The 22,592-nt window shown below is 43.9% G+C and overlaps 1 protein-coding gene and 1 long non-coding RNA gene across 2 annotated transcripts in view; both read left to right on the forward strand.

Annotated features, from left to right (window-relative positions):
• The window catches only part of DLGAP2 (DLG associated protein 2), a 756,498-nt gene that overhangs the window by 167,409 nt on the left and 566,497 nt on the right, over positions 1-22,592 (forward strand). The gene's annotated exons all lie outside the window — the stretch shown is intronic.
• Positions 4,303-7,394, forward strand: LOC114806587. Its single transcript, XR_003754626.2, has 3 exons — positions 4,303-4,964; positions 6,927-6,985; positions 7,098-7,394. It is a non-coding gene; the product is annotated as an uncharacterized LOC114806587 (long non-coding RNA).

Raw genomic sequence — 22,592 nt, forward strand, 5'->3', positions numbered from 1 at the left:
TGGGACAGGGACTGTGTCCATCAGCATCTGTTTGTATCCATCCCAGCGCTAAGTACAGTGCCTGGCAAAGTGTTAGTGCTTAACAAATACCACAATTATTATTAATTATCATTATTATCTATAAATACCACTGATTGATGGATTGGAAACAAGATAAATGCTGGACTTTGTCCCTCAGCTTTATATTGTCAGTCCTCCCTGAAGTGTGTGTTTTCAAGTCAGTTAATATATCCTTCAGATGAAGGGACTGGAAATTGTTGAAAGTAATCTCTGCAGCTCAAAGTGAGAGAGTGCTGTTCACGATCATGATTACTGTTATTTTTGTATTTGTTAAGTACTTTCTATGTGCCAGGCACCGTACTAAGCATTGGGTTGGATATAAGAAAATCGGGTTGAACACAACCCCCCATCCCACATGGGGCTCACAGTCTCAATCCCCGTTGGCCAGATGAGGAAACTGAGGCTCAGAGAAGTGAAGCGACTTGCCCAAGGTCACAGAGCAGACAAGTCGCAGAGCCGGGATTAGAACACACTACCTTCTGACTCCCAAGCCCTTGTTCTATCCACTACGCCATGCTGCTGCTCAGTATTAAGTAATAACTGGTATTGACATCCAGAATGCTTTTGGGAAAAGAAAGCTAGGAGTAGAGCATTATTACAGGGTTGGCAATACTCATTAAATTTAATCTGTCAGGATAGTGTGCAGACTTACTCCACAATACAGCAGGGCTATAGAACTTGATAGTGGGACGATATTGTGAACAGCTGTATGTTTCCCATAAGCTATAGTGATCTGTCGGAGAACCTCTGGAATGGTAATTTGAAATTATTTTACGTGCTATATGCCGTTACATTAAATGTAATCACTAAGCTATTCTTTCTTTTTTTGTTAAAATCGTTCAAAGCAAAACTTCACCACATTAACTAAATGAATACCTGGCCATGATGAACATGATTGATTGAAGGTCTCCAATTATTTCTGTAAGATCGTGTTGCTTTAAATCGATGTGAGACTACTTAGTCTCAATTTCTCAGCTGGTGGGGAAGAATGAATAAATAACATCTTTATCTGTTTTCGCTCCTTTTGGCCAGGGAATGTGTCTCCTTCTGATTCTGTGTTTCCCAAATACATAATACAGTGCACTGCACCAAGTGTGGGCTCGATACATTCCCAGATTAAGCCCCCTTCTCCTCAGCTCTCCCTCCCTTCCGCCTCACCTCGACTCGCTGCCTTGGCTCTTCCCCCACTCTCCCCTCCCCCCAGCACTTATATATCTATGGACATATCTATAATTCTATCTCTTTTTTATCGATGTCTGTTTACTTGTTTTGATGTCTGTCTCCCCACCTCTAGACTGTAAGCCCATTGCGGGCAGGGATTGTCTCTCTTTATTGCTGTATTGTACTTTCCAAGCGCTTAGTACAGTGTTCTGCACACAGAAAGCATTCAATAAATACGATTGAATGAATAAAATACTATTACTACGCTACTGTCAATTACTGGCACGTATTGAGTGCTTAATATTATTATATTCTTAATATTATTATGTATTGAGCGCTTCTAGTTACTGCTAATATTATTACTAAATACGTGATAATAATTATGGTATTTGTTAAGCACTTATTATGTGTCAAGCACTCTTCTGAGAGAGAGCAAATTAGGTTGGACACAGTCCATGTCCCATCTGGGGCTCACAGTCTTCATTCCCATGTTACCGATGACATGTTAAATGACTCGCCCAAGGTCACAGAGCAGACAAGTGGTGGAGCCAGGATTAGAACCTAGGTCTTTCGGCCTCGGAGGCCCACGCTCTATCCACTAGGCCATGCCGTTTCCCCTACTACTATTACTGTTTATACCAGTTTGTAGTTTGATGAGATCCTCCCAGATTGAGCTTCCCCTTTTCCCTCTGCTCCCTCTGCTCCCTCTCTGCTCCCCCTCCGCCCTCTGCTCCCTCCCCCTTCCCCCCTCCACCTCCCCTTAGCTAAGCCCCCTTTCCCTCTGCTCCTTCCCCTCTCCCTTCCCCTCCCCTCAGCACTGTGCTCATTTGGCTATATTTTTATTGCCCTATTTATTTTGTTAACGAGGTGTCCATCCCCTCGATTCTATTTATCGTGATTATGTTGTCTTGTTTTTGTCCGTCTGTCTCCCCCGATTAGACTGTGAGCCCGTCATTGGGCAGGGACTGTCTCTACCTGTATGCCCGAATTGTACATTCCAAGCGCTTAGTACTGTGCTCTGCACATAGTAAGTGCTCAATAAATACTATTTACTGAATGAATGAATGAATGAATGAATGAATCCTTGTAGGGCAGCAGTTCCTTTGAATGAGATGCCTTTAACTCTTTGACATCAGCACCATCCATTTCTAAGTTTTCACCTCTCCAGTTCAGTAAATTATTGGGCTAGATGCTCATTGCTTTCTTCAACGGTTTGAAAATCAAACACGGACGATAGACCTAGCTTCTTTCAAACTCCATTCAGTGTTCACTGCTAAATTCCAGTCCAGGTAAGAATGAGGCAGGGAGAGATTTCCTTTCCTGAAGTGCTTGGTTGGAGTGTGGGAATCCTCAAACTTATGTCTGGGTCAAACAATCTAGGTTGCTTGTATATATCGTGGGTTGGTTGTAACCCGGGGCAAGATATCAAACAATGCTGGATGTAATAAGGATAATAATTATTATGTCAGCCTTCTCTCGGATCTCCCTTCCTCCTGTCTCTCACGACTCCAGTCTATTCTTCATTCTGCTGCCCGGATCAGCTTCCTGCAGAAACGGTCTGGGCATGTCACTTCCCCCGTTAAAAACCTCCATTGGTTGCCTATCGACCTCCGCACAAAACCAAAACTCCTCACTCTAGGCTTCAAGGCTCTCCATCCCCTTGCCCCCTCCTACCTCACCTCCCTTCTCTCTCTCTACTGCCCACCCCGCACGCTCCGCTCCTCTGCCGCTCACCTCCTCACCGTCCCCCGTTCACGCCTGTCCCATCGTCGACCGCTGGCCCACGTCCTCCCACTGTCCTGGAATGCCCTCCCTCCTCACCGCTGCCAAACTAATTATCTTCCCCTCTTCGAAGCCCTACTGAGAGCTCACCTCCTCCAAGAGGCCTTCCCACACTGAGCTTCCCCTTTTCCCTCTGCTCCCCCTGCTCCCTCTCTGATCCCCCTCTGCCCTCTGCTCCTCCCCTTCCCCCGTTCACCTCCCCTCAGCTAAGCCCCCTTTCCCTCTCCTCCTCCACCTCTCCCTTTTCCTTCCCTCAGCACTGTGCTCATTTGTATATATTTTTATTACCCTATTTTTTTTTAATGAGGTGTACATCCCCTTGATTCTATTTATCGTCATTTTGTTGTCTTGTTTTTGTCCAGCTGTCTCACCCGATTAGACTGTAAGCCCGTCATTGGGCAGGGATTGTCTCTGTTGCCGAATTGTACATTCCAAGTGCTTAGTACAGTGCTCTGCACATAGTAAGCACTCAATAAATACTATCGAATGAATAATAATAATTATGGTATTTCTTAAGTACTTACTATGTGGCAAACACCGTACACCGTCCCTGTCCCCAATGGGGCTCACAGTCTCATTCCCCATTATATAGATGAGGTAAATGAGACCCGGATAAGTGAAGTGACTTGCCCAAGGTCACACAGCAGACAAGTGGCAGAAGTGGGATTAGAACCCATGACCTTCTGCCTCTCAAACCCGTGTTCTATCCACTGCACCAGACACCAGGTTATATGTAGTATGGGATGACTCTGACCCGAGTGGGTTGTAACATATTTCTTATTTCATAAAATATGACAATATACTCGGGAGTGGAGAAAGTTGAACATTTGCTTTTTTTAAAAAATGATATTTGTTAAGCACTTACTATTTGCCAGGTGCCGTACTAAGCCCCGGGGCAGATGCAAGCTAACCAGGTTGGACCCGTCCCTCGTTCCTCATGAGGTTCACAGTCTTAATCTCCATTCTACAGATGAGGGAATTGAGGCACAGAGCAGTGAAATGACTTACCCAAGGTCACACAGCAGGCACATAATGAAGCTGGGATTAGAATCCAGGTCCTGGGACCCCCAGACCCATTCTCCTTCCATTAGGCCACGCTGTTTCTCTCACATCTAAGACCTGTTGTCATCTATTATGCCGAGTGTTTAAATAGTGGATCGGAATGTACGTGATCGCCTTCCCGGACTGTCTCTATTTCCTAAAATGCAAATCACAAGCTTTGGGTTACATAGATCAGGTCACAGAATTTGACGGCGACGGGCTCCCTTGAACCCAAGAACGACTCTTCGACTAAGATGCGTGTTTTTGTTTCTCCAGATATACTTTGAAATCAACATGAAGACATGTGGTGTGACAAGGACATATTTATTAAACAAACCGTAGCCCTTGAAGCTTCACATGGGTAGCAGTAGATAACAGACCAAAAAAAAAAAAATGCACTGCTAGAAATGGGAATAACTTTCAGCTTTTCAAAGGGACGACTAAATGATATCGTATGGACCGTAGCTCCCGGACACACACCGGGTTGATACTTCTCAGCTTCCAGGATCAACATTTTGGTGGTTTCTGAACCAGTTTCGAATTTCTCATCTTAAACACGCGCTAGCTTCAATGCCGCTTAGGGGCGAGGAGAATTGAGTGCGTGATCCAGTGCCTATTATTTTCTGTTGCTTAGCAATTCCACTTTTGCGAGAGGTGGAAATGTCGATGTCACCTCAGTAGAGGAGATTAACAATGCGTCTTCATAAAGGTAACACGAAACGTGACCTTAAGGAATCTAAAATACCTCAGGAATCACTACACCTTTCACAGGATGAAGATCTTCCCTGCAAAGAAATAGTCTGGAAGATTTAGCCACTAGAGGGCTGAAAGCAAGCAGGGAGGTAATGAAAGAGAACAAGGGCCTAAACCATCATGGCTTATTATCACCAGTCACCTCTTCGGTCTCTATTAAAACTCTGGTAAGTTTCTTGAATTATTTCCTTTTTTTTTTTTCTTTCCCCCCAGCCGTTTTCCCGTCTGAGTTATTTTTTTCCACCGGGCTGCAGGTTGTCAGTTTCCTGTATTTTTACAGATCCTTCACAGCATCTGTTATTGTCACATTTATTGCTTTCTTAGCAGATGCTTGTATCACATTGTACATGTTTCATTTTCCAAGTGTTATTTATGTAATATGGTGCAATCCGTGCCCTGCTTTATAGAAACCAAAATCACTTTCGTTTTGAGAAGGAATCTGAAAAGACAGCAGGACAGAAGAGTCCATCTATCAGTTGTATTACTTGAGCGCTTAGTCAGTCATTCATTCATTCATTCAATAGTATTGATTGAGCACTTACTATGTGCAGAGCACTGTACTAAGCGCTTGGAATGGACAAATCGGTAACAGATAGAGACAGTCCCTGCCCTTTGACGGGTTTACGGTCTAAGCAGTCGTACTTATTGAGCTCTTATTGTGTGTGGAACGCCGTACTAAGCACTTAGGAGAGTACGGTAGAAAAATATATATCGGACACATTCCCTGACCTCAAAGAGCTCACGGTTTAGAGGGGGAGACAGACATGAATATAAATAAATACAGTAAAAATATGGATATTACAGACATTTACATTACACAGATTACAAATATAGACATGAGTACTGGGGAGTTGGGATGGGGATGAATAAAGGGAGCAGGTCAGGGTGACGTAGAAGGGAGTGGAAGAAAAAGAAGAGGACTCAGGGAAGTCTGTTGGAGGGATGAGCCTTCAGTAAGACTCTAAAGAGGATGGAGAGTAATTTACTGTTTTACTGTGTGCAGAGCACTGTACTAGGGACTCAAGTCCTTTTACTTGCCTTCCTTGGCTGACAGAAGAAAATGAAAGTTCAACACATTCAGGACACAACCTAATATAACACATAAGATTTTTATGATGCAATACTAGACGTGAGACTCAACGGTTTTTGGGTGTTTTGAGAATGGAAGAAAAAGAACCAAAACCAAAAACCCCACCTTTGGGTACCACTTAAACATCCGCAGTAACTGTAGGAGTAATACAAAAAAAAAAGAACACTTTTATCAAAAGTTATCTCTTGTTAAGAGAAACCTTGCAAAATAGGACCTTTTATTCTGTCAGGAACATAATTTCAGCTCATTTTTTTTTTCTTTTTCTTTTTCCAATTACGTTTAATGGGATGTAAATGAATCGGCTACTGGCTAGAGTCCTGGAATTTGGTGGCGGACCACCAAAGTTCAAGCCCAATCCAAACCGGGCATTTTGTCAGGCCATCAATTTGAAGCTAACGGTCTCATCATTTTAGCTGGCATTTAAGAAGAATAGTGCTTTTGTACCGATTACTGATGACTTTTAAGGTCTTGCAATCTAGTGTTTGATGCAGACAAAAACCATTTTCTTAAATGTCGCCATTTCGGAAAAAGATCTCAGCCTCTTGAGCATGTCACTCGATTCGTGGGCTTCTGAGTCACTGCAGGTCAGCTCTATCTAGTTCTTTAAGGAAGTCTTCCGGAAGAAATTCCGTGGGCTTAGGAGCAGATTAAAAAAAGAAAAAAAAAACAGTGGGATCCACACATGGGTGATTTTCTTTTTTCCCTGCCATTCTGGAGTTGATATCAATCTATTAATAAACGGTATTGACCGAGCACTTAACTATGCGCAGAGCACCGAGCCAAGCTCTTGGGAGAGGACATTACGGTAGAGTCGATAGACATGATCCCGCCCCTCACGGTGCTTACAGCCTAAGAAAGGAAGTCACAGAGAGTGAAAAAGGGGGTTGGGTTCGTGAGTTCTGAACTATCATGGTCATTCTGGGGTCTGACCCTGGTTTAGGGTCTTTGTCAGTCACTGTGACAAGTTTGTTTTTGCCCATTTCATCTGAGCCTATAATGTATTTATATGATTTTTCTTCCCTGCTTCTTTTCCTCTCAGTCACACTTCGAGTCTATGGATTTTTCATGAAGGACGAGAATAGTTTCAAGTCCGATTAGGTAAAAGTGACATTACGTGATTATGTTTTAATGCATGTTAGATAATCATTGCTAGAGTGCTCTTCGGTATTTCTGACCTGCTCTAATGAATTCTGATCTCTTTCTCTTTAAGATCTGTTCTATGATGAGACCACACCTTATGCCCGGAACTAGAAAGGTGGCGAGAAGGGAAAAATTGTTACACATGTTAACCGTAACTTCCATGAGACAGTAAAAGTGAAAAGAGCTTTGACTTGGGATGGGAAAACGGAGTGGATTTCTTTATGTCATTGTGGAAGACTTTCATCACTGACAGCATATCAGTATAAATTTGGGCTGGATACAGTAACTATGGGGGCATCACCTGTTTGCTTCATTTGCTTATATTTTGTCAGATTCATTTTTAACAAATAAAATGCTATTATGCCAGCGTTATGGATCTGTCTCATCTATTTTGGCAAGATACCAATCAATTGAGCAGTGGCATTTATTGAGCGCTTACTATATGTTAACCTACTCACTGAACCTCGATCTCAACTGTTTCACCTCCGACCTCTGGCCCACGTTGCTGCCTCTGGTCTGGAATGCCCTCCCTCTTCATATCTGACAAGACAATCACTCTCCCCCCTTCAATAATAATAATAATAATAATAATAATTGTGGTACTTGTTAAGCACTTACTATGTGCCAAGTACTTTTATCAGCTCCGGGATAGATACAGTAATCAGTTTGGACACAATCCCTGCCCCACATGGGGCTCACAGTCCTTATCCCCGTTTTGCAGAGGAAGGAACTGAAGGCACGGAGAAGCATGTGACTTGCCCAAGGCCACACAGCAGACAAGTGACAGAGTCAGGATTAGAATCCAGGTCCTTCTGACTGGATTTTAATCCTGGCCCTGCTTCAAAGCCCACAGTGATCTTGCAATCTAGAGAGGGAGATATATGAAGTATAGCTGCTTCGTCCTGCGCCTTTTAGACCATGAAGGAAGGCGGGGTGATCTTGTATAACAAGTGCTTAATTTAGACTGGGAATCTAAATTTCAGTGAATGAGAATAGCTTCATGGCTTTTACAAAGCCTGGATTTTTGTAACTTCACAAATGAATGCCAGCCCACTTTGCAGATTTCCAAAGGGAGTTAGAGATTTCCTCTCCTTCCGAAAGAAGTGGGTGTGGGGCTATATGTAGCATTTCATCTCCAAGTACATATATACATTGATGCATATTTAAAATAGAAAAGGAAGGAAAAGAAGCAGTTCATTAACATTTTTAAGGAATCTTGAAATTGAAAAAAATGAAATTAAGAATTCCTAATATTGAACTTTTAATTAAAAGTCTGATGATTTACTGAATCTAGTTATCAAGATATGTTAAGAATTTTTTTTTTTTGTATTCATACTAGGCATGACAAGACCGCTTGATTTTTTTCCCCAAAAAAGTCTTCAAGCAGCTCTTTTTTATTCCTAGAATTGTAATCTGTCGATCAATCAATCAGTTGTATTTATTGAGTGCTTACTGTGTGCAGAGCACTGAACTGAGCACTTGTGTGAGTACAATGTTTTGCTGTCTCCCCCTTTTAGACTGTGAGCCCATTGTTGGATAGGGATTGTCTATCTGTTGTGAAATTGTACATTCCAAGTGCTTAGTACAGTGCTCTGCAAAGTAAGTGCTCAATAAATACTAATGAATGAATGAATACAATACAATAAAACTACAGTCTAATGGACAGGCGGGCATTAAAATACATTACAGATAAGGGAAGCAACTTACAATAAAGCAGCGTGGCTCAGTGGAAAGAGCCCGGGCTTGGGAGTCAGAGGTCATGAGTTCGAATCCCAGCTCTGCCACTTGTCAGCTGTGTGACTGTGGGCAAGTCACTTCACTTCTCTGTGCCTCAGTGACCTCATCTGTAAAATGGGGATTAACTGTGAGCCTCACGTGGGACAACCTCATTACCCTGTATCTACCCCAGCGCTTAGAACGGTGCTCGGCACATAGTAAGCGCTTAACAAATACCAACACTATTATATGTACGTAAGGGCAGAGTAGTTCTTAAGTGCATGAGATATAACTCTTTTGTACTCTGTTACTATGCACAGTGCTCTGCACATAGTAAGTACTCAAGAAATATGATTGATTGATGGGAGAGACAATAGGCTGGCTAAGTAGGGAGTAGGAGACTAGCCAGTGACTTAATGATTGAGGACAGTAGACACTGAAGAAAGACAATATAATTTACCCTTCTTGGAAAAAGCTAAGGCCGAACCTATCCAACTCTTAATGTCCCTTATTTTGTATGTTATCTTTCTTTTTCACAGGAAATGATCATCATCATCATCTGCCATAGCGGACAGTTGTTTCCTCTCTTTGGGTCATCATTAGACACAGAGAAGAGCTTATAACTCACCTCCTACAAGTAGAATAATAATTGTGGCATTTCTTCAGCACTTTACGACATGCCAGAAGCTGAAAAGCATACAAAATGATCAGTTTAGACACTGTCACCATCCGACTTGGGAGTCACAGTCTAAGAAGGAGGAAGAGCAGGGATATTATCTCCATTTTACGGATGAGGAAACTGAGGCACAGAGAATAAAGGAGACTTGCCCAACGTCACAGCAGTCCTATGTTCTCGAGAAGCAGCACGGCAAAGTGGTTAGGGCACAGGCTTGGGAGTCAGCGCTCGTGAGTTCTAACCCGACTCTGTCACTTGTCTATGTTAAGATTTTTTTTTTTGTATCCTTACTAGGCATGCCAAGACAACTTGATATTTTTCCCCCCAAAAGTCTCCAACCAGTTCTTTTTTATTCCTAGAATTGTAATCTGTCGGCAAGCCCCTTCACTTCTCTGTGCCTCAGTTACCTCATTTCTAATATGAAGATAAAGATTGTGAGCTCCATGTGGCACATGGACTATGTTCAATTTGATTAGCTTGTATCTATCCACCCCCGTGCTCAGTAGAGTCTCTGGCACATAGTAAATGCTTGATAAGTACCGTAAAAAAAAATGTGTTGTGGAAGACATGAAACTACGAAAACACAAAAGAACTGGATAACTCCAGTTGATAATACTTCAACCCCACAGCACATATGTACCTAATACATATGGACTTATCTGCAATTTATTTTAATGTGTGTTTCCCCCTCTAGACTGTAAGGACCTTGTGGGTGGGGAATATGTCTACTAACTTTGTTATATTGTACTCTCCCAAGTGCTTAGAATAGTGCTCTGCACACAGCAAACACTCATTCAATACCATTGATTGATTTTTTGATTGACATAACTAAATTCTAATTCCTCCTCTCCTATCGGCCTGCCATGTGACTCTGGGCAACTGACAACTTCTCTGTACCTCAGTTTCCTCATCTGTAAAATGGGAACTCAATCCCTGGTAGTGTGAGCCCTATGCGGGACAGGGCTGTGTCTGACCTGATTATCTTTCTCTATCTCAGCCCTTAGTACAGTGGTTGACGCGTAGAAGCAGCATGGCTCAGTGGTAAGAGCACGGGCTTAGGAGTCAGAGGTCATGGGTTCTAATCCCGGCTCCACCGCTTGTCAGCTGTGGGACTCTGGGCAAGTCACGTAACTTCTCTGAGCCTCAGTTACCTCATCTGTAAAATGGGGCTTAAGACTGTGAGCCCCATGTGGGTCAACCTGATCACCTTGTATCCCCCCCCCCCAGGACTTAGAACAGTGCACATAGTAAGCTCTCAACAAATGCCATCATTATTATTATTATTATTATTAGAAAGTGCATAACAAATTGTTAATAAAATAATCCCATCTCTTGAGGAGCTTGTCTCTTAAAAGTGAAGGCAGACTACACTCCTTGTGAGCCCCTACCCACTTTTTTGTGTCATCTGTTCTCAAGCACTTAGTACAGCGCTCTGTACAGAGGGAGAATTCAATAAATGTCATGGATTGATAGAGAGGCCAAACTGAAGTGAAAACTTTGAAAGCTGAAACAGCTACTGCAAAAAAATCCTCTTGCAGAGCTTTCAGTCAATGGGACGCATTATTTATAACTATACTTAGATACCATGAAATCTCACTGTGGGCACTAAATGTGTCTACCAACTCTGTCGTGCTCAGTACAGTGCTCTGCGTACTGTTTGTGCTCAATAAATACCATGGTGAATAACAACCTTCTGATGCATAATAATACATAGAAATGAAAAACATCTGTGACTGAAGCGGGAAAAACCTAAATTTATGATCAGGATGAAGAACTTCCATATTGATCGATTCATTCGCTCTGGGAAGGATGAATGTTTGCTAAAGGTCACAGTCTTCATCTAGGTCCAGGAGAACAGAAGAGAAATGATTTGGGTAACGGAGATTTCTGTAATAGAATGAATGGCACCAGAGATGTGTATTTATCTAAGGTAAGGGGAGCCCACCATTACTGACAGACTTCTATGTTCTCTAAATTGGGAGAGGGGGAGGCGAAAAGAAATTAATCCCCCCTCCTTATGCATCATTGTGTGGTCGCTTTTTCTGTTATCACTGTTTTCACTATTTGAGTCCTTCTGCGTTGTGTCAAAATTATAAATCGGAATAAGGAAATCCCTGGTTGCTGAGGGTTATTTTAATAGTGAAGAATTACCAAACGTTAGCGGTAGTATTTTAATAATCACCCTAGGAAAAATTCAGTCTTTGAAAATACGGCGGGTGATATGGATATAATCATTGGTAAAATTAGGGGGAGAATTACAGTTACCCATCTCTCCCTGCTGTTCCTATTTCTGTCCAAACCTTTAAAATCTGACCTTGAAAAAGAAAAATGTAGGGAGCAAGTGAAATAGGGAAACAGAGGATTACCACATCAATGATAAAAAGAAATCCAATGCTGTAGAAGCCTGTAATCCTTCAGTAGTGTTCAGACATCATAACCAGAGCATATTTCAGCAGTTTTCATGACAAATTACATTCTAAAGGTTTTAAGAGGTTCCGGGTTTTCCCTTATTGTTCTGTTGGAATGAGGCAGTCAGCTGCAGCAGAACTTGATTACATAGTTTCTTAAGATGCCCTCTAGGATATACTGTTTCACAGTTTCACCCTGGCAAATTTTACCACAGAGATAGAATACCTCACCCTACTTGCAACAGCCTCTGCTGAAATGGCGGTCTTGTGTAAAGCATTTAAATACCAAATAGAGTCTCTCGAAAGAAGGTTTCAAAAATACTAATGGTCCTTGGAAAGGGAAAACCACTTTCTTGATTCTGTACAATGTAACTAAGCCAGGTGGAGACCAGAGACATGGAGTTTGATATTATTTTCCTTTCCACACTTTCTTCCCCTTTTGATTCCGGTGTCCAAGCAGAGCTTCCACCTTGATCGCTTCTTTATTTTGACTGCCTTCTGAGTATACTTTCCCCAAATGGCAGTGACAATGGGCATTTTCTCTCCTCCTTGTAACCCATCCATGTAGTTAATTTAGTGTAAAATGGGTTCTGGCTTCACCAAAAAGAGTGGAGAATGCTGAGATCTGCTGGCGATGAGCTAGGAGCCAGAGAGCCCCTGTTTGGTGGAATAGTTTGAATAATCAATAATCCAATCAATGGTATGTATTGAACAGTTCTAATGTGCAGAGCACAGTACTAAGTGCTTGGGAGTGTACAATAAAATAAGGCCTGTGGACATGATCCCTGCCTTCAGGATCTTGGAGCATTTGTTTATAATGAGTCACTCTCCTGAATGCAATTTGGAGTAAAGTTACTGATCTAGCAGAACTCTGGGCAGAAGAATTAGATGATAAATCTAGAAAATAATTTTCCAATCCTCCATGCTAAAGGGAAATCTATGGGCGTTATCTTTAAATTCTACGGTGTCCTGAAATCGAAAGAGAATGGAGCCTAAGGCTAATATCTCCTTGGTGTCCGTTTTCCATTAGAGGGTTAAGAAGTCCGATATTTCATCTGGTGGATTCCCTTGAGGAGGTTTATGCCAGATTAGTGAAAGGAAATCTAAAGCCTCGACTTTATTTACGGGAAAAGCTGGAAACATTAACCAAACGATAACAAATGAGGACCCGTTAGGGGCTGGTGGAATGAGTGAGGGGGCAGCGGGCCTGGTGGAATGAGCGAAGAGGCAATGTAGTCTGGTGGAAAGGGAGAGGAAGCTGCGGGGCCTGATGGAGTGAGCGAAGAGGCAGTGCGGTCTAGTGGATTAAGTGAGGAGACAGTGGAGTCTGGTGGGATGGGATTGGAGGCAGTTGGGTCTGGTGGCATGAAAAGCCACCTGAGAAGCAGCGCGGCTCAGTGGAAAGAGCCTGGGCTTTCGAGTCATAGGTCATGAGATTGAATCCCAGCTCTGCCACTTGTCAGCTGTGCGACTGTGGGCAAGTCACTTCGCTTCTCTGTGCCCCAGTTCCCTCATCTGTAAAATGGGGATGAAGACTGTGAGCCCCACCTGGGACAACCTGATTCCCCTGTGTCTACCCCAGCGCTGAGAACAGTGCTCTGCACATAGTAAGCGCTTAACAAATGGCAACATTATTATTATTATTATTATTATGAAAAAGAAGGCAGTGTGGTCTGGTGGAAAGAGTGAGAAGGTAGTAGGGCCCCGAGAATAGTGAGGAGGTAGTGGCGTCTGGTAGAAAGAATGAGGAAGCAGTGGGGTCTGAAAGAAAGAGCGAGGACGTCACCCCCTTTGCTTTACCCCCTGCCCCCCGCCCCAAAGCATTTGTGTATAATCGTTCATTCATTCATTCAATCATATTTATTGAGCGCTTACTATGTGCAGAGCACCGTACTAAGCACTTGGAATGGACAATTCGGCAACAGATAGAGACAATATCTGCCCAATATCGGGCTCCCAATCTAAACGGGGGAGACGGCAAAGCAAAACAGAACAAAACAAAACAAGTAGATCGGTGTATATATGTAATAATAATAATAATGTTGGTATTTGTTAAGCGCTTACTATGTGCAGAGCACTGTTCTAAGCGCTGGGGAAGATACAGGGGAATCAGGTTGACCCACGTGAGGCTCACAGTCTTCTTCCGCATTTTACAGATGAGGAGGTAACTGAGGCCTAGAGAAGTGAAGTGACTGGCCCACAGTCACACAGCTGACAAGTGGCAGAGCTGGGATTCGAACCCATGACCTCTGACTCCCAAGCCCGGGCTCTTTCCACTGAGCCATGCTGCTGTACATATCTATAATTCTATTTCATTTACATGTTATGATGCGTACATATATCTATAATTCTATTTATTTATATTGATGCTATTGATGCCTTTTACTTGTTTTGATGTCCATCTCCCCGCTTCTGCCCACTGTGGGCAGGGATTGTCTCTGTTGATGAATTGTACACTCCAAGTGCTCAGTACAGTGCTCTGCACACAGTAAGCACTCAATAAATACGATCGAATGACTGAATGAGAGTAGAAAGAGAGACGAGGCAGTGGAGTCTGGCGGCATGAGTGAGGAAGCAGTGGGGTCTGGTAGAAAGAGAGAGGAGACGGTGGGGTCTGGTAGAAAGAGCAAGAAGGCAGTGGGGTCTAGAAGAAAGAGTTAATAATAATGATGTTGTTATTTGTTAAGCACTTACTATGTGCCGAGCACTGTTCTAAACGCTGGGGTCGACGCAGGGTAATCGGTTTGTCCCACGTGAGGCTCACAGTCCTAATCCCCATTTTCCAGATGAGGTTATTGAGGCATAAAGAAGAAAAGTGACTTGCCCAAAGTCACACAGCTGACAGGTGGTGGAGCCGGGATTAGAACCCACGACCTCTGACTCCTAAACCCGTGCTCTTTCCACTGAGCCCCGCTGAGTTAGAAAGCCTGGGTCTCGTTCCAGGCCTGGAACTGGCTGCTGGTGACTTGGGGAAAGTCACTTACTTACCTCAGTTCCCTCAACTTTCTCTACTTCATGGGGGATGTGAGGATAAAATGAGAAACCGAGTGTGAAAGTCCTTTGAAAAATAATAGCACTGTCACTATTCAAGCTATGCTTATTAGATCTCATTTTAAGAATGAACATATTTTCGTGAAGTTGGATGTGCTGTAAAGGACTTGAGTGATTGAACCCTGAAGTTAATGGTTGACGTTTTCACAAATTTTGTTCAGTTTCACAGATTTTAGGGCACAGAATGGATAATGGAATTTCGCAGATATTTGCAAACCGTGAGGCGCTGTGTTATGCCAAATAATGTTGGTATTTGTTAAGCGCTTACTACGTGCAGAGCACTGTTCTAAGCGCTGGGGTAGATAGGCTCAGAGTCTTCGTCCCCATTTTACAGATGAGGCAACAGAGGCACAGAGAAGTGAAGTGACTTGCCCACACTCACACAGCTGACAAGTGGCAGAGTCAGGATTCGAACCCATGACCTCGGACTCCCGAGCCCAGGCTCTTTCCACTGAGCCACGCTGTATGCATACTTGCTGTGTGTTTGGCAGTTTTCTTGGGCTCCATAGACTCTTCTTTCCTTCCTCCTTCCCCATCCTCCATCTGAGGGTTTGGTTGATGTTGGTATTTGTTAAGCGCTTACTATGTGCAGAGCACTATTCTAAGCGCTGGGGTAGATACAGGGTCATCAGGTTGTCCCAGGTGAGGCTCACGGTCTTAATCCTCATTTTACAGATGAGGTAACTGAGGCACAGAGAAGTTAACTGACGCCCACAGTCCCACAGCTGACAAGTGGCAGAGCGGGGATTAGAACCCACGACCTCTGACTCACAAGTCCGGGCTCTTTCCACTGAGCCACGCCTCTTCAACCCTTCCGGCTGCTGCTGACACCTAACTCAGACCCTTCCTGGGGGAGCCTCCCAACCCGAGGCTCACTACGTCTGGGAATGACATCACCGCTTAAGGCCCAACGATATCACCTTGAGTAGCCGCGTGGCCGATGGATAGAGCACAGACGTGGCGGTGAGAAAGACCTGGATTCTAATCCTGTCTCCGCCACCCGTCTGTTGGATGACCTTGGGCTAGTCACTTCACGTCTCTGTGCCTCAGTTGACTCATCTGTAAAACAGGGATTAAGAGTGTGAGCCCCATGTGGGACAGGGACGGTGTCCAACCTGATTAGCTTGTATCTACTCCAGTGCTTAGTACAGTGTCTGGCACATAATAAGCACCTGACAGATACCATGAGAAAGTCGCTTAACCTCTCTGGCCTCAGTTTCCCCAGCAATAAAATGGGGATGAGATCTATGCTGTCTCTGTCTCGTAGCGGCAGCGCGGCCTGGTGGAAAGAGCATCGGCCTGGGAATCAGAAGACCTGAGGTCTAATCCCTGTTCCGCTACTTTGCTGTGTGAACTCGAGCAAGTCGCTTCACATCTCTGTGCCTCAGTTCCCTCATCTGTAAAATGGGAATTCAATACCTGTTTTCCCTCTTACTTAGATTGTGAACCCTGCGTGAGACCTCATTGTCCTAAAAGTACTCCACTGCTTAGTACAGTGCTTGGCACAGAGTGAGCGATTAAGAAGCAGCAGTATAATTAATTTTATTATTATTAGCTGTGACCCCTTTGTAGGAGAGGAACCGTGTCTGATCTGAATATTCTGTATCTACCCCAATGCTGAGCACAGTGCTTGACACATAGATAGTGTTTCAACCGGTCAATTGTATTTATTGAACGCTTCCTGTGTGCGGAGCACTGTACTAAGCGCTTGGGAGAGTAAAATATAACCCTATTACAGACATTCCCTGCCCACAATATAGCCTCACTTTCATTGAGTGTTCACTGGGGAGCACTTCACAGAGAGGTGGCCTGTTTCCTGCCCACAAGAAGCTTATTCTCCATTGAAGGAGACAGGCATAAACCCCTTTACAGCTGTAGCAATCAAAATAAGTAATCGAATGTACATTTGAATGACATATATACAAAAATTCTCCGATGAGAATCAGAAAGCGCGTAAGAGGTGAGGAGGGATGTTGGGTTTGAACAATGTGGGGTTCCGGGAACGACGGAGACCAGCATGGCGTAGTGGATAGAGCCCGGGCCCGGGAGTCAGAGGATGTGGGTTCTGATCTCCGCTCTGCCACTCCTCTGCTGTGTGACCTTGGGCAAGTCACTTCACTTCTCTGGACCTCAATGACCTCATCTGGAAAATGGGGATTGGGAGTGTGATCCCCATGTGTGACAGGGGCTGATTTGCTTGTCTCCATCCTAGCGCCTAGTACAGAGCTGGGAGCATAGTGAACACTTAAATGCCACAAGTAGTATTATTATGAATAAGAGAAGGCTTGTTGGAGGAGGTGAGAATTTAGGAAGGACCAGCAAGCAGGGGAAACTGCCACAGGCCAGATTGAGGACAGAGAGAGTTCCAAGTCAGAGGAAGAGGATGAATGAGGGCTCAAAGACTGGAGACAGGAGAGCAAGGGACTGTTCGAATGGGTGTGATTGTGTGCACACTCACCAATTAATCAGTGAAGCAGTGTGGCCTAATGGGCATGGGAGCCAGAGGACCTGATTTCTAATTCTCGCTCTGCCTGTCACATGATCTTAGGGAAATCATTTAACTTCTCTGTGCCTCAGTTTCCTCAACTGCAAAATGAGGATGCCAAACCTGGTGTCTCTTCAATTTAGACTGTAAGCCCCATTCAGGACAAGGACTGTGTCCAGCCTGATCAACCTTTATCTATCCAGTGCTTAATATAATGCTTGACACATGGTATTTAATCAGTAAATCAATTAATTATTGAGCGCTTACTGTGTGTTGAGCACTGCACTAAGAGTTTGGGAGGGTATACTGTCGGCGTTGGCAGACACGTACCCTGACCACAAGGAGCTTACAGTCTAGAGGACGAGACAGATATTAATATAAATAAATATATTACAGATATGTACTTATGTGCCGTGGGGCTGCGTGAGGGGTGAATAAAGGGCACAGATCCAAGTAGAAGGAAAACACGGAAGGGAATGGGAGATGTTTAACACATGACATCCGAACAGAAAAGGCTTTGGTATTTATTGAGTGCTTAATCTGTGTAGAACAGTGACTGTACTAAACGGTTGAATGCTCATATCATTCCTTGGGGGTAGATTGGCCTTTTCTGCTGAGGATAAATCCGGAGGGGGAAAAATATGGGGGAGAAGAAGACAGTGTCGGTGGCCATGTGTTCCGGATTCATTTGTCCCCTAGATGGAGTTACCACCCTGTTTTTGAAAAGCTCCGCTCCAACACATGGCAGAAGGTAGCCCCAAGCCAGAAAGATCAGTGGTCAAAAACTCAGAGTCAAATGTAAACATCTGTCCAGAACCAAGCGGTTGCTCTAACGTCCACCTATCTCTTCTCTCAGAGGTCTTCTCGGATACATCCAACTCCAGACGGCCAGAAGTCTGCCATTAAGGCGGTCTTGCCTGTGTTCTTACAGTCGTGTAGTTCTGCTGTACTTCGGGCCACAAAATGGTCGTCCAAAAATCCTTGCCCTAACTAAACCCACATAAGTGTCGCACGAGGAATGTATGGAATCCTTTGAAAAATATGCAGAGGATCACAAATTCAAATGCTCGTGGCGATCAGATTGTCTGGGTCACCGCTCTCTGTATCTTCCAAGCCATTCTGAAATCGCATCCGTGACTTTTCCCACCTTCCTCCCCTGCTGCCTTCCACATGCCAACTAGATACCGGAATTTGCACAGTCTCCCTCTCGTTGCAATTACGCGGCGACGTTAGGAGCGGCCGTGGCCTAGTGGAAAGGGCGTGGACCTGGGAGTTGGAGGCTCTGAGTTCTAATCCTGACATCACCGCTTGCCTGCTGTGGGACCTGGGGAAAGTCACTTCACTTTTCAGTGCTACACTTTCCTCATCTGTAAAATGGGGATTAAATCCTATTCCCTCCTATTTACACTGTAAACCCCATGTGGGACAAGGATTCTGACTGAACCTGATTAACTCGTGTCTACCCTAGACTTAGAATAGTGTTTGACACACAGTAAGCACCTTACAAATACCCTCTTGAAAAATATTGTGTACCACACTCTATTACTTGCTTCGAACTCTAATTTATCTTAGCGGCCGTCTCCCGAGCTAGATTATAAAATCCCTGAGGGCAGGTATTTTGTCGACTAGTGTTGTCCTGGTCTCCCAAGCATCTGGTACAACGGTCCGCACAAAGCTGGTGATCAATCAACACTACCTATGGGCTCATCCATCAAGGGAAGAGTGTCCTATGAAAGCAATAGCGATTATAACAATTTACGCACCGGTCAGTGTCACATCTAATTGAAAAGTATATGGTTCAGAGGATGACTATGAAAGGTTCCCTTTAAACCTGTCCTCTTACAAATTCCTGGTGGATCACTAAGGTTTCTGGCTATAGTAGGTGTACTATATTTTATCCCTTGAAAGTGGGCAGATGATTGATCTGAATTTAGAAATTTAACTCCCACCACCGAGTTTTCTCATTTGTAAATGGAGAAAAAAAAATCTACCCTTCATGTAAAGATCTAAAAGAGAAAAAGAGGCATGTGTAACTGACCCAAGAGGCTCAGAAGATTAGGGCTGGGGGGGGGATGCAAAGTAGAATTTGTGGAGTAGCCAATTTCAATTCCAGCTCAGACAGTGTTCACGGACCTTGTTCTGAGATCTAGAGAAGCAGCGTGGCCCAGTGGAAAGAGCGCGGGCTTTGAAGTCAGAGGTCATGAGTTCGAATCCCAGCTCTGCCACTTGTCAGCTGTGTGACTGTGGGCAAGTCATTTAACTACTCTGTGTCTCAGTTCCCTCATCTGGAAAATGGGGATAAAGACTGTGAGCCCCACGTGGGACAACCTGATTCCCTCTGTCTACCCCAGTGCTTAGAACAGTGCTGTGCACATAGTAAGCGCTTAACAAATACCAACATTATTATCAATATTTTGGACCTTGGGATCATTGAAATGAACAAGCTTCGGTGAATTACAAACTTTCAAATTGTGATTTCTTTAGGGAAATGCTCGACGGTATGCATTTCAGTCTGGCTGAAAGATATTTTCCAAAGTCACAATCAACATTCAAGAGTAGCCTAGTTACAAATGAAAACGCTGTTAGGTTCAGCAGGTTATGACAGTTATTTAGAAGTGACATTTTTTCCTTGAAGCAAAAAGGCAACGTATTCAACCCTTCCTTTACAGTATTTTATTTCTTGCTCTTCCCTTAGTGTAAATTCTTATTTATAGCCATGGGAATCATTTTCATGCATAAAAACTAATTGTGGTGAGGTTTCAATTGCAGAAGTCAAAATGAGGACATTCCATCGATGGAGGTTTTTTGCAATATTTGAACACACTCGGTTCTGCTGCTGTATGTGTCTTGGCTAGAACGTTCAAGTGTTCCTTCGTGCAAGTTTCTGCAAGAATGTAGCACGACAGTGGAAAGAGCATGGGCCTGAGTCAGGAGGTTTTTCACTTTTAAAGCTGAGAAGTCTACAATGATAATAAGTTTTGTTATCATTATGGTATTTGTTGAGCACTTACTATGTGCCAGGCACTTACTAAGTGCCGGGATAGATTACAAGGAAGTCAGGCTGGACACGGCCCCTGTCTCAAGTGGGGCTCGCAGACTCAGTGCCCATTTTCCAGATGAGGTAACTGAGGCACAGAGAAGTGAAGTGAGTTGCTCAAGGTCCCACAGCAGACAAGTGGTGGATCTGGGATTAGAACCCATGACCTTCTATGCTGTTACCAGTGACAAATATCTGTTTCTTAATTTTTAAAAATATGTATTTTGGTCCTTTACTTAGGGAATTCATTTCCTGTGGATAGATACACAGATATCCGTATCTTGCGCATCATCTACCATATTTTCTTACATATTAACCTCCACTGTAAAATTGTACCACCTTGGTTTTTGAGGGGATCAAGATCTTTTTATTTTTATTTTTTGGCATGAATTTAAGCAGTGGTACAACATACTCTGGGGAGGAGTCAGGCCAGCCCACTAGATTGAAGCAACGTGGCTCAGCGGAAAGAGCCCGGGCTTGGGAGTCAGAGGTTACGGCTTCATATCCCGACTCCAGCCACTTGTCAGCTGTGTGACTTTGGGCGAGTCACTTAACTTCTCTGTGCCTCAGTTCCCTCATCTGGAAAATGGGGATGAAGACGTGAGCTCTATGTGGGACAACCTAATTACCTCGTATCTCCCCCAAGACTTAGAACAGCGCTCGGCACATAGTAAGCGCTTAACAAATACCAAAACAAAAATACCAAAGTCGTAAACGCTAATGATAATTGTAATATTTGTTAAGCGCTTACTGTGTGCCGGGCACTGTTTTAAGCAATGGGGTAGATATAGGCAAATCGGGTTAGAAACAGTCCCTGCCCCAGGGCTCACAGTCTTAATCCCCATTTTACAGATGAGGTAACTGAGGCGCAGAGAATGAAAGTGACTTGTCCAAGATCACACACAGCAGACAAATGGTGGGGTCAGGATTAGAACCCAGGTCCTTCTGACTCCTGGGCCCGTGCTCTCTCCACTAAGCCACACCGCCTCTCCCCAAGGCATACCATCGAGGAATACAGTCGTCCTTGGGTTCTCCAAAGGAGATATCCTCTTTGTAAAAGAAGTCACTGAATAAGAAACAAAAGAACATTAACCGCTGCACCTTACTTGCTAATTCTAACATGTTAAAGTCTCATGAAAGCACAAAAGGTAAGGGCATTTGCTTCAGCAGCACAGTGACCTTAGACGGCTATCGATCATTCTTGGCACATTTAGAATCTCTATCTGACATTTCTAACATGGATCAGATGACATTGCTGCTATGTTCTTACAGGGTGGTTACACGATACGGAAATATGAAAACTACTACTTGACTTATGCCTATGAATTCCTTTCGTGCAGCGTGGCTCAGTGGAAAGAGCACGGGCTTTGGAGTCAGAGGTCGCGAGTTCGAATCCCAGCTCTGCCACTTGTCAGCTGTGTGACTGTGGGCAAGTCACTTCACTTAGAGAAGCAGCGTGGCTCAGTGGAAAGGGCCCGGGCTTTGGAGTCAGAGGTGATGGGTTCGAATCCCGGCTCTGCCACCTGGCAGCTGTGTGACCGTGGGCAAGTCACTTCACTTCTCTGGGCCTCAGTTCCCTCATCTGTAAAATGGGGATGAAGACTGTGAGCCCCACGTGGGACAACCTGATTCCCCTGTGTCTACCCCAGCGCTTAGAACAGTGCACGGCACATAGTAAACGCTTAACAAATACCAACAACATTATTATTATTATTATTATTGTTATTCTCTGGGCCTCAGTTACCTCATCTGGAAAATGGGGATTAAGACTGTGAGCCCCACATGGGACAACCCGATTCCCCTGTGTCTACCCCAGCGCTTAGAACAGTGCTCGGCACATAGTAAGCGCTTAACAGATACCAACATTATTATTATTATTCTCTACTGTACTATCCCAAACATTCACTACAGTACAACTCACAAGAAAATCCCTACAACCATATTAATTCTTGTGATATTTGTTTGACAAACAAAAATGCAAGCTTTCTACCATAAGATGAACTTTTGAAGCCTCGATTTGTGTCAATCAATTAGAAACAGCATAGCCCAGAGGCTAGAACATAGGCCTGGGAGTCAGAAGAAAATAGGTTCTAATCCCGGCTCTGCCCCTTGTCTGCTGGGTGATCTTGGGCAAGTCACTTCACTTCTCTGGGCCTCAGTTCCTTATCTGTAAAATGGGGATTAAAACTGTA

Source organism: Ornithorhynchus anatinus, chromosome X1 (genome assembly GCF_004115215.2).
Source record: "Ornithorhynchus anatinus isolate Pmale09 chromosome X1, mOrnAna1.pri.v4, whole genome shotgun sequence".
In the NCBI taxonomy this organism is placed as follows: domain Eukaryota; kingdom Metazoa; phylum Chordata; class Mammalia; order Monotremata; family Ornithorhynchidae; genus Ornithorhynchus; species Ornithorhynchus anatinus.